This window comes from Impatiens glandulifera, chromosome 1 (assembly GCF_907164915.1).
Source record: "Impatiens glandulifera chromosome 1, dImpGla2.1, whole genome shotgun sequence".
Classification (NCBI taxonomy): Eukaryota; Viridiplantae; Streptophyta; class Magnoliopsida; order Ericales; family Balsaminaceae; genus Impatiens; species Impatiens glandulifera.
In genome coordinates, this window is record NC_061862.1 from 95,071,952 (window position 1) to 95,085,725 (window position 13,774).

At 28.3% G+C, this 13,774-nt stretch overlaps 1 long non-coding RNA gene across 1 annotated transcript; it reads right to left on the reverse strand.

Moving 5' to 3' along the window:
* Window positions 1-10,244: 10,244 nt before the first annotated feature.
* Window positions 10,245-10,888, reverse strand: LOC124919411. The gene is made up of 3 exons (XR_007097575.1): window positions 10,809-10,888; window positions 10,586-10,690; window positions 10,245-10,298 (listed from the first exon to the last, which is right to left on the reverse strand). It is a non-coding gene; the product is annotated as an uncharacterized LOC124919411 (long non-coding RNA).
* Between the last annotated feature and the right edge of the window lie 2,886 nt (window positions 10,889-13,774).

Genomic DNA, 13,774 nt, shown 5'->3' on the forward strand with positions numbered 1-13,774 from the left:
ATTCTTAGCTCTTTAAATGTATAAATTATTTCTATTTATCTATTTGAATCGTGTTCTTTTATCTTTCAGCTTCAAGAGGCTAAAAAGATCTACCATGAGATCCAAAAAACTCCATTTCGATTAGAAAACTGCTGGAATAAGTTGAGATTTAATGCTAAGTGGATCGAATACATGCGACAAGGACCAACAAAAAGAAAAGTATCTTCAGGTGACACAATTAATTGCGATGATGAAGAGAATACTAGTAATGATAAAAATGTGTATTACATACATTGAGGATCACATGAATCATACCATACACTTATATTGACTAAAAAATAGAGATATTTATCCCCATATAAATTTGTGTACAAACCAAAAATGAAACAATCAGATCTTAATAAAAAAACATCATTCGCAAGGTCTCAAACGAAATAGGGAAATAATACATTATTTATATTATGATCTATCACACCCACTATGCATAGTTTGAAAAAATAAAAAAATACTTGTATACATAAAATTCTAGTTTATTTTCAAAAGATACATGAATAAACAAACAACATATCATCCAACATACCTTTGAAGATTCAAATGGAACTTGATCCAGAAATTTGTGAAGATCCGATCAGAAAAATGAATAATGTTACACCTTGACATGGTCAAATATGAAGAGACTTATTAATTACCTTTCATTTAATTTTGAGGTGGTTGTTTGAGGTAGTTGAGAAATTAAGTGAAGTTTTGAAAAATAAATGAATAAATTAATAATGAATTGATATAGGGATAAGGATGGGGAAGTCTGATATAAGATAATTTTTATTTTTTTATTATAAAATAGAGATATTAATATTTTATAGTATTTTAGGGATAGAAAATAAAGATGCTGGTAAAGTTGTCCTTACATATTATAATAATAAAAAAAAGTACCCATTACTAGGTGAGTGATATTATTAAGTACTATGAGTCATTGTGATAGTTGAGACATTAGATATATAAACCAGACCTAAATTTTATCTGTGTTGAAAATCGGACTTCTAAATAGAATTTTTTTAAACAAAATATGGATATCTCATAATTATTTTAACAAAAGATAACAATTTGAATATATTGTTAAAAACTTTTGACCTCAATATAAATATCCGTTAAAATTTATGGTAATTAATAGTGTTTTGAAACTTTACTTCCCTATTTGAATATATCATAAATTTATGTCCTAATTTGATATTTCATTCCAATAGTTGATTTTGTTCTAATTTGATTTAGCAAATATAAGTTGCTGTATAAACTGCTTGTGTAATAAGTTCACACAAATAATCAAACATATTTTGTCTCCTTCTTTTTAGTATTTAAACTTATAATTTAAACTATTTTTTCTTTCAATCACTTTTAAATATTTTATTTTTCCACAATTTTTTAATTATTTTATTCATTATCTTTTATTTATTATATATATTTTTAATAATTTTATTTAATCTCTCGTCTATTTTATATATATATAATAAAGATTAGAATTTCAAAATTTAAATAATAAGAAGTTTGATAATAAATATAAATAACATTATATTTTATATAATATATTATTATACTTTAATCATTGTCAAATCTTCCAATACAAACTAATTATTGTCCTTTATTACTGAACGGAGAAATCTCTAAATTAATAAGGTTAAGAAATTGTCCCATAACAATATCATAAAAAACAAAAAATAAATTATTATTGAAGTTTTGTAGAATATTTTTTATTTTAAAATATTATTAAATATTTAAATATATATATATATATTATATTTATAAAAATTAATATATTCATATCATTTATTTTAAAATATATTATAAAATTTATTAATTTATTTCAAATAATTTATTTCAAATAATTTATTTTTTAATTTAAATCATTTATTAATATTTAAAATTAAATTAATAAATATATATATATATAACATATTATATATATATAACATATTATTTATTAAACAATGTTATAAATATAAAAAAAATAGGCCGGACTTATAATCTGAATCAAAACTATCTAAACTTAACTATTGAATAATCCAATAAGATAAATAATACAAAATCATTCAAAGTATTACGAGTTAATTACTCAAAATTTGAACTTAAGCATTCAAAGTTCAAACCCAGAATCATAACTCCAAATTGCATGTACAAAAGCTCTATTCATATGACTACTTTTTTTTTTTGAGGGAAATTGGACGAAATGATCCTAAACATAAACAAATTCTAAATATAAAATAGTCTTATAATTTTTTTTTTCAAAAATAACTTTTTGGGCAGGACAAATACTCATTTACCCTTAATATATTTTTCTTCTTTTTTTCTTCGTTTCTTCATTTCTTCTCTTCTTTCTCTCTTCTTCTCCCCCGACTAACAGCGACGACGCTTCTCTTCCCCTACTATCCCCGATTCCCCAACCATGCACTTTCATGACAGAAAGAAGATCCATGGAATTCAATCATCGCCGACGTCAGGGGTGGAGCCATGATGAAAAATTACCTGTGACTGACTCATTTGCCGGTTTATTCACTTAATTTGCCCCATTTTTTTTAAATTTAGGTGGGGCGGAACTCATCCTAACCAAAGGGTGAATCTTGGTTTTTCGCTAGACGGTAAGATTTTTGGTATTATACTATTACGTGTATTAATACGTGAACATATTAATCGAATTTTTCTACAAATACCTTTACTAAATAGATCTTCGGCCAATCCTTCCTAAAATAAAATAAATAAACGAAATTTTAAGAGTGATTAGAATACTCGATTTAAAAAACAAAATTATACATGTTAAAGAAAAATTAAGTTAAGAAAACGTGAAAAATTAAATTAATTAGATTTTAAATAAGTGAAAATTAAATATATAAATAAAGAAAATGTAAAAATATAAACTTTATGTATTATTATATAATAAAGAAACTAATAAAAATTAAGTGGGAGGGTTTGATCAGGTTACATGTTTAAACTTAATATACATATATTTAAAACTTTACCTTCGACTACAACCCAAGCATTTTTTTAGTTTAGGTGGGGCTGGAGCCCACCCTAGCCCAAGCGTGGCTCCGCCCTGACCGACGCGGAGGAAGATCCATGAAATTCAATCATTGTCGGCGCGGAGCAAAGGAAAATTCTGTTAGTATTATTGTCTTGAAATAACAGAATATATATATAAAATGGTGTTACAAATAAATAAAAATAAAATAAGATATATAAAGAACGAAATCACCGATTGAAATGTCGATTCGAGACATGTACTTGACATATTTCCCTTAAAACAGTTCCACCGTATCCCGTTTGTGTTGGAGCTTATCGTAGATGACCGTCTCCCAGGGTACAACGAATCTAGTAGTGATTCAACACCAGAATCACTATACAACGAACTCAACGTACTTAAACTATCACCGGGATTAAAGCAGAATTATGTGAAACCACAATTAAAATGATCAATGGAAGGTTTTTCTGAAAAACTAAGAAGTAGCTAGCTTCTTGTGATGTTGAAAATAAAAACTAATAAAGTTCATTTAGGGTGATTGAAAGATAAAAAGTTATATAATTCTGCAATTGTTATTCTCTCTTCGACAAATTGAGATATTATATAAAGATAAATTAGCCAATCAACATAATGACTAATTTCTTTAACGTATGAATAAAATCATTTAATGCAATCAATTGCATTTACTTGTATTAGAAAGGTTTCAACGTATGCATTTATCATTGCATTTCAATGAAAATTTCTCATTCATATATTGATATTAATACCCCATTTAACTGACTCATTCAATTAATATTTAATCCACATATATTAATTTATTTTTATGTAATAAAATGCATTTTACAAATAAATTAAAGTAAGCACTAAGGCAAGAAAGTTTTTAAGCCTTCGAGTAAGAGGAAAGAGACTTTTTCAAGCCAGGCCAATTCAAAAATATCACATGAGAAAGCTTAGTCAAATAGAGATTTTAGGCAAGTGGGTAAGCAAAGAAGAGAGCTTAGGGATTGATAGTTTTCGTTATCAAGCCAGTAACTTCTTTCCTTACGCAAGCCTCTGAGAAAGCCAACTTAGTAAACTCCACGCCAACTGGCGGAGCGGCTCCCTGTGCTCTCCTCGGCTGTTGCAAGGGTTTTTTGAGCATGCTTGTTGGCTCCTTCTGAAGAGAACTCCTAAAATATGTTATGTTGTTGTGTTTGTTTGATGCATGTTTTCTAAGTTTGTGTTTTTTATGTTTTTCAAAAACTATGTTATGTTGTTGTGTTTGTTTGATGCTTGTTTTCTAAGCTTGTGTTTTCTATGTTTTTCAAAAACTATGTTATGTGGTTGTGTTTGTTTAATGCATGTTTCTAAGCTTGTGTTTTCTATGTTTTTCAAGTTTGTGTGTTTTGTTTTATAAAATCTCATATGTGATAACTTTAACTTAATGAGATAAACTATAAATTATAATCCATAAAACTAAATAAAAAATAAAAAGATAGAAGTTATTAGAAACACTTGAAATAATATGTCTTTTCAAATATAAAATAAAATTATTATTTTAAACCAAAATGCTCTTGACCTTATCATCACGTCTAAACTCGTCTCACTCTACAAAATAGATACATAATCAAATATTAGATTAATGTATATTTTTTTTACCTTTAATATCGAACTAATTCTTAAATTTTATGTCATTTTTATTTTTATTTTTTATGTTTCTTTGGTATTGATAGAAAAATCACTTATAATATTATCTTATATATAGTGGATAAAGAATTTAATTTGGCATTCTTTATATATTTTATTTTAGTCATTAATTTTATTTCATTAGTAATTAAATATATTTATTCACCATCTACGTAATCAATCTCCCTATTTTGTTTTATTTTTTTTATTTAACACAAATGATTAATAAATTAATTAATTAATTAACCATTTATTTTTTTTTCGTTATAAAATATTTTGAAGGAACTATATGATTGATTTAAAAAGTTCATTGTAAGGTGAAACATAAAATAATTATGACAACTTAATTATCAAACTTCCAAGTTAAGCCTCAATATCACACACATAATTAATAAATTAATTAATCGGTCATTTATTTATATGTGTTATAAAATATTTTGAAGAAATTGTATGGTTATTCAAATGGTTCATTATAAATCATTATATAAAATATTTTGATAACTTAATTATCAAACGTTCATATTCATATTGAATCCCAATATTTTTTATACACAAGATATGAATATATGGGGACCCTTTTGCTTGTATATATGATGAAAACTTTATAGTTAAAGTGTGAGATAGTGTCTTAGAAATAATTTTAGAAAGATTTTTCGCATTATTATAATTTTCCGATAATATCATAAATATATAAAAAAAATTGTTTTTCTTATGAAAATAAGAAATAAACGATTAGATTGCTCATACCGTTCATAAAAAAAAACATTACCTTAAATATTAATTTATAAAGATAAAGATGGTTCCTCTTTTCTTAAGCATAATTAATGTTAATCAATCCCATAATCATAAATATTATTTTTTATACTTTATAATTTTAATCTTTAGTTCCGAAATATCGCATTTAATATTAAATATATTCACAAATTGAATAAAAATATGTATTACATTAATTATGAATCTAAAAACATATCATGATTACCCATGTAAATCATGTTTAACAATAAATTTATTGACAAAAAATGCATTAAGATTAAATTTTGTATTTAATCACGTTAATTTATTTAACAAAATCATTTTTTAATAATAATTCTAACGACAAATACTTGCATTTGACCTAAATTGTTATTCGATTCAAATTAATTAACAAAACCATATCTTATCATAAAGTTAGTGATAAAAAATTTATCATGTGGGAAAAATTCTCATTCAATAAGATTTATTTAACAAAATCATATTTTAATAAAAAATCTAACAACAGATTAATGCGAAGTTTGTTAGATTTAATATTGAACAATTTCTTAAACTTTATGTATCTCTTTTTTCTCTTGTATTGATAAAAAAACTTAGATTTTATTATATTTAATCGATAAAGAATTTAATTTGTCAATTTTTATATATTTTATTCTATTCATTAATTTTATTTAACGAGTAGTCAAATAAGTTTGTTCACCATCCTACATAATCAACCTCCCTATTTTTATATTATTTATTTATTTTTGTAAAATATTTTAAAGGAACTGTATAATTGATTTAAAAAGTTCATTGTACAGTGAAACATAAAATAATTTTAACAAATTAATTATAAAACTTTAAAGTTAAGTCTATAAAATAATTTTAACAAATTAATTATAAAACTTTAAAGTTAAGTCTTAATATCTTTATGCACATGATATGAACATGTATTACTCTTATCTAATTGAGTTTCACATATATCTTTCTTCTTATTTATTTTACCCACATAATTAATAAATTAATTAATCAATCATTTATCTTCATATGTGTTAAAATATTTTGAAGAGATGTATGATTATTCAAATGGTTCATTATAAATAGTTACATAAAATATTTTGATAACTTAATTATCAAACTTTCATATTGAATCCCAACATTCTTTATACACATGATAGGCATATGTATTGCTTCTTATGCTTGTAGGATGAAAACTTTATAATTAAAGTGTGATATGGAGTCTAACAAATAATTTTTAAAGATTTTTTTCATCATTATACTTTTCCGAAAAACCCACAAATATTATAAAAAATATTTTTTATTATTAACCTAACAGAAAAACGATTAGATTGCTCTCACGGTTCATAAAAAAAATATGACCTTCAATACTGGTTCATGAAGATAAAGATGGTTTCTCATTCCTTATCATAATCAATGTTCATCAATCCTATAATCTTAAATAATCTTTCTTTCCTATTTTATAATTTTAATCTTTTAGTTCGAAAATATCGTATTTAGTATCAAATATATTCACAAATTGAATAAAAATATGAATGTTTATTACATTAATTAAGACCCTAAAAATACAATAGCATGATAACCAATATAAATCATGTTTAATAATAAATTTATTGACAAAAACATGAATTATGATTAAAGTTGTATTAAACCACGTTAATTTATACAACAAAATCATGTTTTAATAATAATTCTAAAGAGAAATACTTGCATTTGACCTAAATTCTTATTAAATTAAAATTAATTAATAAAATCATATCTTAACATAAATTTAGTGATAAAGAATTTACATGTGGACAAAATTCTCATTCAATAAGAATTATTTAACAAAATCATACTTTAATAATAAATCTAACGACAAATTAATGCGAAGTCGTAACACACTATTAACTTCTTGAACATATTTTCATTCTTATTTTCTAAATATATATATATATATATATATATATATATATATATATAAATATATATCTTTGCTTTTGTATCTATGTTTTTGATTTACTTCATCATTAATGTTTAAGTCTTTCTACCCAAAACACTCATATTTTATATAGAGCAATCAATCTTCAAATCAAATGATAAATAAATTTAAAAAAAAGCTAGTTATTAGTTGTTAATTTTCCATTGATGTTAGTAATATCGCAATGGAAGAAAAAATGGAAGCCATGAAGGCACAATACAAGTCATTTCATCTTTTTGATGCATCGCATTCTAATTTAGGTAATATTTTTATGTTAAATTTTTTAATATTTATATATATTAATTCGAAGTACAATATTTTTGTCATTAAAACTTGTAAATAATATTAAGATAATATAGATGAGGAAGAAGACTAAACATGTATTCTTTATAACTATATTCTTTTATTTTATTTGTGTAACGCTTAAAATCGACCTTTTTTTTAAAAAAAAATCTCTGAGTGGGATATAAATAATTTGCATCCATTAATTTAATATGGAATGACTAAATTTGGATTAGAAAACTATGAAGATAATTTAATCCAAGAAGTCTTAGTACTTTTCTACTAAGTTAACTATGATTAATAGAGTTGTATATATATTGTATTATAATTGGGGAATTTGAGGAAATGACCCTAAAGAGGGGTCAAATTATGTTTGGTGCGGGCCCATGTTTTTTATAGCGCTGGTGACCCCTAAAAAATTTTCTGCCGAAAATACCCCTATTGCGTCACGCACCCTCCAGTTGCGTGACGCACCTGAGGGCATTGTGAAAAGTCCACAATGCCCTTACTATATAATTAAAAAAATTCCAGTTTTTCTCAGTTCTTTCTTTCTTGTTCTCTCTCTTCACTTCCCATTCTTCCATTCTCTTCCTTCTCTCTAAAAAGACGACTCCCGACGACGAACTCCGACGACGACCCCCGACGAAGACGTCGGAATCCCAGCGAAGGAGATGTCCGCTACTACTGGTATTCTTCCTCCTTCCTTTATTTCTTTCGCATTGTTTTGTTAGGGTTTAGGGAATGGAGATTTATTAGATAAATGTCACCGGCGGCGAAATACGGGTACGTCACGCAGGTGCGTCACGCAGGTGCGTCACGCAGGTGCGTCACGCAGTTTGGATATTTGTTTGGTTTTTCTCCAAAATCAATGGAGCCCAATCTATGATGTAACTGCTATACTTACCTCCATCCAGGTATGGGTTTGTTTAATTTTGAAGTTGGAACTAACTAAACCAAGCTCACACTAAAAAATACAAAAAGTTATACCTAATTAGTTACATTGCTAACAACAACATGAGTCATGGATAGCATCTGATCAAAATTACATCGAAACTTATAAGGGTTCTATTTTTTCTGCAGTCGTTGCTTTGTGACCCGAACCCAAACTCACTTGGCAACTCAGAAGCTGCAAGGATGTTCAGCGAAAACAAATGCGAGTACAATATGAAAGTAAGGGAGGTTGTTGAGCAGAGTTGGACTGCAGACTACTTCTTTCCGAGGTGGTAGGGTGGTTTGTCCCTATAATAGAGATACTGAGATTTTATTAGAACTTGAAAAATGTTTTCAACACTTTGTGAACTCTTGAATGGTGGACTACCAACAACATCACATATTTTCTTGGGTTCATTTTGGGGTATTCAGTTTCAGACAAATCTTGTGCATATATTGTTGATGATCCCCTCTGCCTATTAAGGTTGATTGCTTCAATTCTGCTACACATTATTGTACTGAATTCTGTTTATATCAGTTTTAGTGTTTGTGCCTTTTATGTTGGAATGAGATATTCTACTACAAATTTTAACTTCAAATAATAACAATTTAACTATCTTGGAACTCTGTTAAAATTTATTTGTAAACTTTTATATTGTAAAGCATTACATTTACCTCAAATCACAACTTCTGGTTCACAAATCACAATTTATTTGTAACTATCCAGACTTGTTTAACCCTCTATAACTTGAAACTAAACCATTAAATCATTTCGTTCAAAATTCAAAGATTTACCTCAATCACACTTCTCTTATCAAATAACAAATAAAAAAAAGATAAATAAATTAAATGCTTGAACCAATTTAAATGAAGAATAATCTATAACAAATGTGTTATATATACACAGTACATAGTTTACAGCAAAACTCAAATTGGCACAAAAAGAGACATCCTTCCAAGTGATCAGAAGTGATTAGCCAGCAGTTCACCAAGTGAATCTATTCTCGACATCTTTTGAGCAGGTTGAGTCATATTCTTCTATTGCATGACTGTCCATTACTGCATTATGATCAGAATTTGTCAATTGATGAAATGAAAGGACAACAAAATAATTACTATACAAACTATAATTAGTTGCACTCTACCTAATGAACTATGAGAAGACTCATAATGTGGAAACTTCAAAATAATCAAAAGTTCACCAACATTAGTTCAAGAGTCATTCAAACACTAAACTGAACCAACAACAACAATCAAAAGAAGCAAGTTAATTACCACTAAATCCAAAGTCCCAAGTCCATCATCTGGGTAATTACTCTTTAATGACATTATATCTGATCACTGAATTTCAATCTTATTCTTCAAACCACCATCAAGAACTTCCCATACAAGCTTATGCTTTGCAAAGTAACATTTCGCCACCAAATTCCCTTCATGTCTTGACTTATACTGCATCCAAACAAAACCAATGAAATACCCACAACTTAAAGTAATAACTAAATCCAAAATGAGTAGTACAAAGGAGAGGCAATACAAATTTGCAGGAAATCCATATTCATGTGTACCCACAACATCTAACTCTCATTTCTTTTAAGATGATTTAAGCAATCATCAGTTATGCCCATCTCATTTTTAATACAATCACCATTTTTCAGTAATTTAAAGCCGATTAAAATGAGCAGGAAGGGAACTCAGATGAGATCAAGAATTCACAAGCCGCTCACTGAATCCCTGCATTACATAATGAGTTTCAAGCAATCAGCAGTTATGCCCATCATCAAATAAAATATTGCAATCAAACCCTATATAACAATTCTATGTCCACAAATTCAACTTAGATAACAGAGAGCAGAAAACAAGGAACCATAAAAGAAGAAAGTGTTCTATCTTTATTTATTATTTTGATCAAGTAGTAATAATTCCCTAATGCACGGTAAATAGATAGAAGTTGCAAAATGGTAGAAAATCATGCATGTGCTTTATAAATATTCAGACTTGATGAAAGAACAAAAGTGCACCTTGCTCAGGGCATTAATCGCCATGATGATTTGCTGAATGTTAGCAATCTTTGCAGGAGATTCTTCAGAATCGTGAAGTTTGGCATTTTGCAGCAACACCTCCACCTAATTATTTTATATCAAACAACATCATTTGACAGATATCAGAAAAAGAAAGGCACTAGATACAAGTGTGTAACATTAACTCAGGCCTATACAAAAGGACAATTAATATTTTATTAACCTGCTGGCAAAGGGGATTAAGCAATGCCGAAAGAAAATCAGCTTGTTTGTCCGGTGAAACATCTTCAACCCCAATTAACAAGTAAATAGCCTGTAAGCCATTATAGAAGTCATGTCAGGCCAACAAATATCTTGTCAATTATGTCTTCTTAAGCAACCAATTCGAGTAAAGGGGAAAAGTAAGTGCATACCTCAAAGAAAACTCCAGTTTACTGCGGCTCAATTCTTCCTACGACAGCCCAGATCGAAAGGGAAACTAAAAAAGATACTTTACTTGTTTGAGGATTACAATCTGATTGTAATGTACTTGAATGAGATTGGAAAAGGAGCAAGGAATCAGATCAAACGAATAAGATTGAAGAGGGATTTTTGCAGTTGCAATTGAAGTAGAAGAAAAGCTAGGTTTTGAAACGTTTAAGAAGGGTATTTAGATTACTTAGGGATTGATTTTGTAGATGTGTGAAAAATAGCTGACTGTGGCTTTCTTTCTATGGTCCGTTCGTTGCTGCGCAGGCAGGTTGCTACGTGACGCATCCTGCGTGACGCATCCTGCGTGACGCATCCTGCGAATCTGGACGAATCTGGACGAATCGATGACGTTCTATAAACAAAATTTTCACAAATCAACACAAACAATCATATGTAAACGAAATCAACACAAAATATAAACGAATACAACAAATATAGTGAAAATTTTATCTTTTGGCCGTCGTCGTTCGCCGTTGGAGCCGCAGTTCGCCGTTGGAAGTAGTTCTTCGCCGCTCTACGCCATTGAATATAGTGGAATGGTCCACGGTGCCTCTTCGATCTGTTCTTCACCAATGAAAAGAAGAGAAAATTTTTTCCGCCATTAGGGTTCACCGGCGGAGAAGACATAGATGAGAGAGAAAATGAATCGAAAATGAAAAAAAAATTATGACTTTATAGGGTTCAGGGTGCGTAACACATCTGGAGGGTGCGTGACGCATGGGTATAATGGTCATTAAAAAATTTGGGGGTCACCAGCGCTATAAAAAACATGGGCCCGCACCAAACGCATTTAGCCCCTATTTTGGGGTCATTTCCTCAAATTTCCCTTATAATTGGGTCATGTGTGAGGCCCACACTAATTGTTATATTAAATAAAATGAAATGATAATTGATTATTAATATATGATAAATTATTAATATCAAATAATATTATTTATTTATGAATTAAAGTTATATTTAATTAAACGAATTTAATTATAGAATTAAGATTTACAAATCTTTTATTTATTTATAAAATAAATAATATATAATTAAATGTGTTAATTATGTACTTAATATTTTAAAGAATATATTTTTTATTTATGAAATAAATTATTATATATATAATCAAAAAGTTAATTTAGAGAAAAGTTATGATTTTTGTATCTTCTCTTCTTAAATATTTTAAGCTTATTTATATGATAGATAGATAGATAATAACATTTTTAGTGTAAAAAATAATTAATTTCTAAAAGTTATTAACTTAGATATACACTGTACATTTCTTTCTCGAAGTTTTTGGGAGAGAACACAAATATTACTTTATTTAAATAATTATGAGTTAAGACTATAATTAATTTACATGAGATAATCTATCTTTTCAACAAAGCAATATTGAGATTGTACGTGTGAAAGTGTGAGGTTACAGGATGAGAGGTCGATTGAGATTGATAATTGGTTTACCAATGAATAAGATGTCAGTGACATTGTAATTGATGGTTAGTTTACTGAGCGATAAGAGGTCGATTAAGGTTGTCTGCTGAGAGATAAGAGATGTGTGCGTATGTGTGATTGGGATTGACGGTTGATTTGTCAAGAGATAAGAGTCGTATGAAATTGTGACGTCATACTATGAAGAGGTTCATTGAGATTGGTGGTTGGTTTGGGGAGAGATAAGAAGCGCGTGGAAATAATTATGTCATGAGATGAAAGGTCAATTAGAATTGGTAGTTGGTTTGCCGAGGAATAAGAGGTTGGTAACAAAGAATCGTAAAGTCACGAAATTAAAGGTTAAGTGTGGTTTATAGTTGGTTTGTCGAGGGATTAAAAACATGTAAAATTATGAGGTCACCAAAAGAGAGGTCGATGAGATTAGTAGTTTGTTTTCCAAGCGATAAAAGGTCATTAAGATTGAGATTGTTGTTTGGTTTGCTGAGAGATAAGAAATCGGTAAAACAATGATCGAAAGATCACGAGATTAGAGGTTGATTGTGATTGGTGGTTAAAAATATATGTAAATGAGATTTTGATGGACCGAAGTGTGAGGTCATAATACTAGAGATCGACTGAGATTGGTGGTTGATTTTTCGAGAAATAAGAGGCGTCTGAATGTGTGAGGTCACGAGATCAATATGTCAATTGGGATTTTGATGGTTGGTTTGTCAAAGGATAAAAGACGTGTGAAAGTGTGTGTGGTCATAATATTAAAAATAAGAGTTGTCCATTGGTAAAAAGAATACTGGTGGTTAAATGTGTGACTGAGACGGGTGGTTGACCGGAGTGTGAAAGTGAGGTCATAAGATTAAAGGTCGATTGGATTAGTGGTTGGTTTGCAAAAGTGAGGATAAAGAGGTCGTGGTAATGATATGAGATGGTTGAGGTACAAAATACTCGAAGTGAGGTCACAAGATTAGTATCAGATGTTCATTGGAGAACAAAAAATATCGGTGGTTAAATATATGAATGAATTTGTTGGTTTACTGAAAAAGTGAGGGTAAAGAAGTTGGTGATACGATGAGATGGTTGGTTTGATAAAAGTGATGGTAAAAGATATTGGTACTGTTGAAATATTGAGTGCAATAGTGAGGTCACAAGATTAGTAATATGAGATCTCTATTAGTTATAAATGATATTGTTGGTTAACCAAGTAATGAGAGTAAGAGGTTGGTGCTGATGAGAAAAAATTTAAATGAATGTCTTCTTATCAAATTTATTATCCTTTTTTTATTATGAATAACA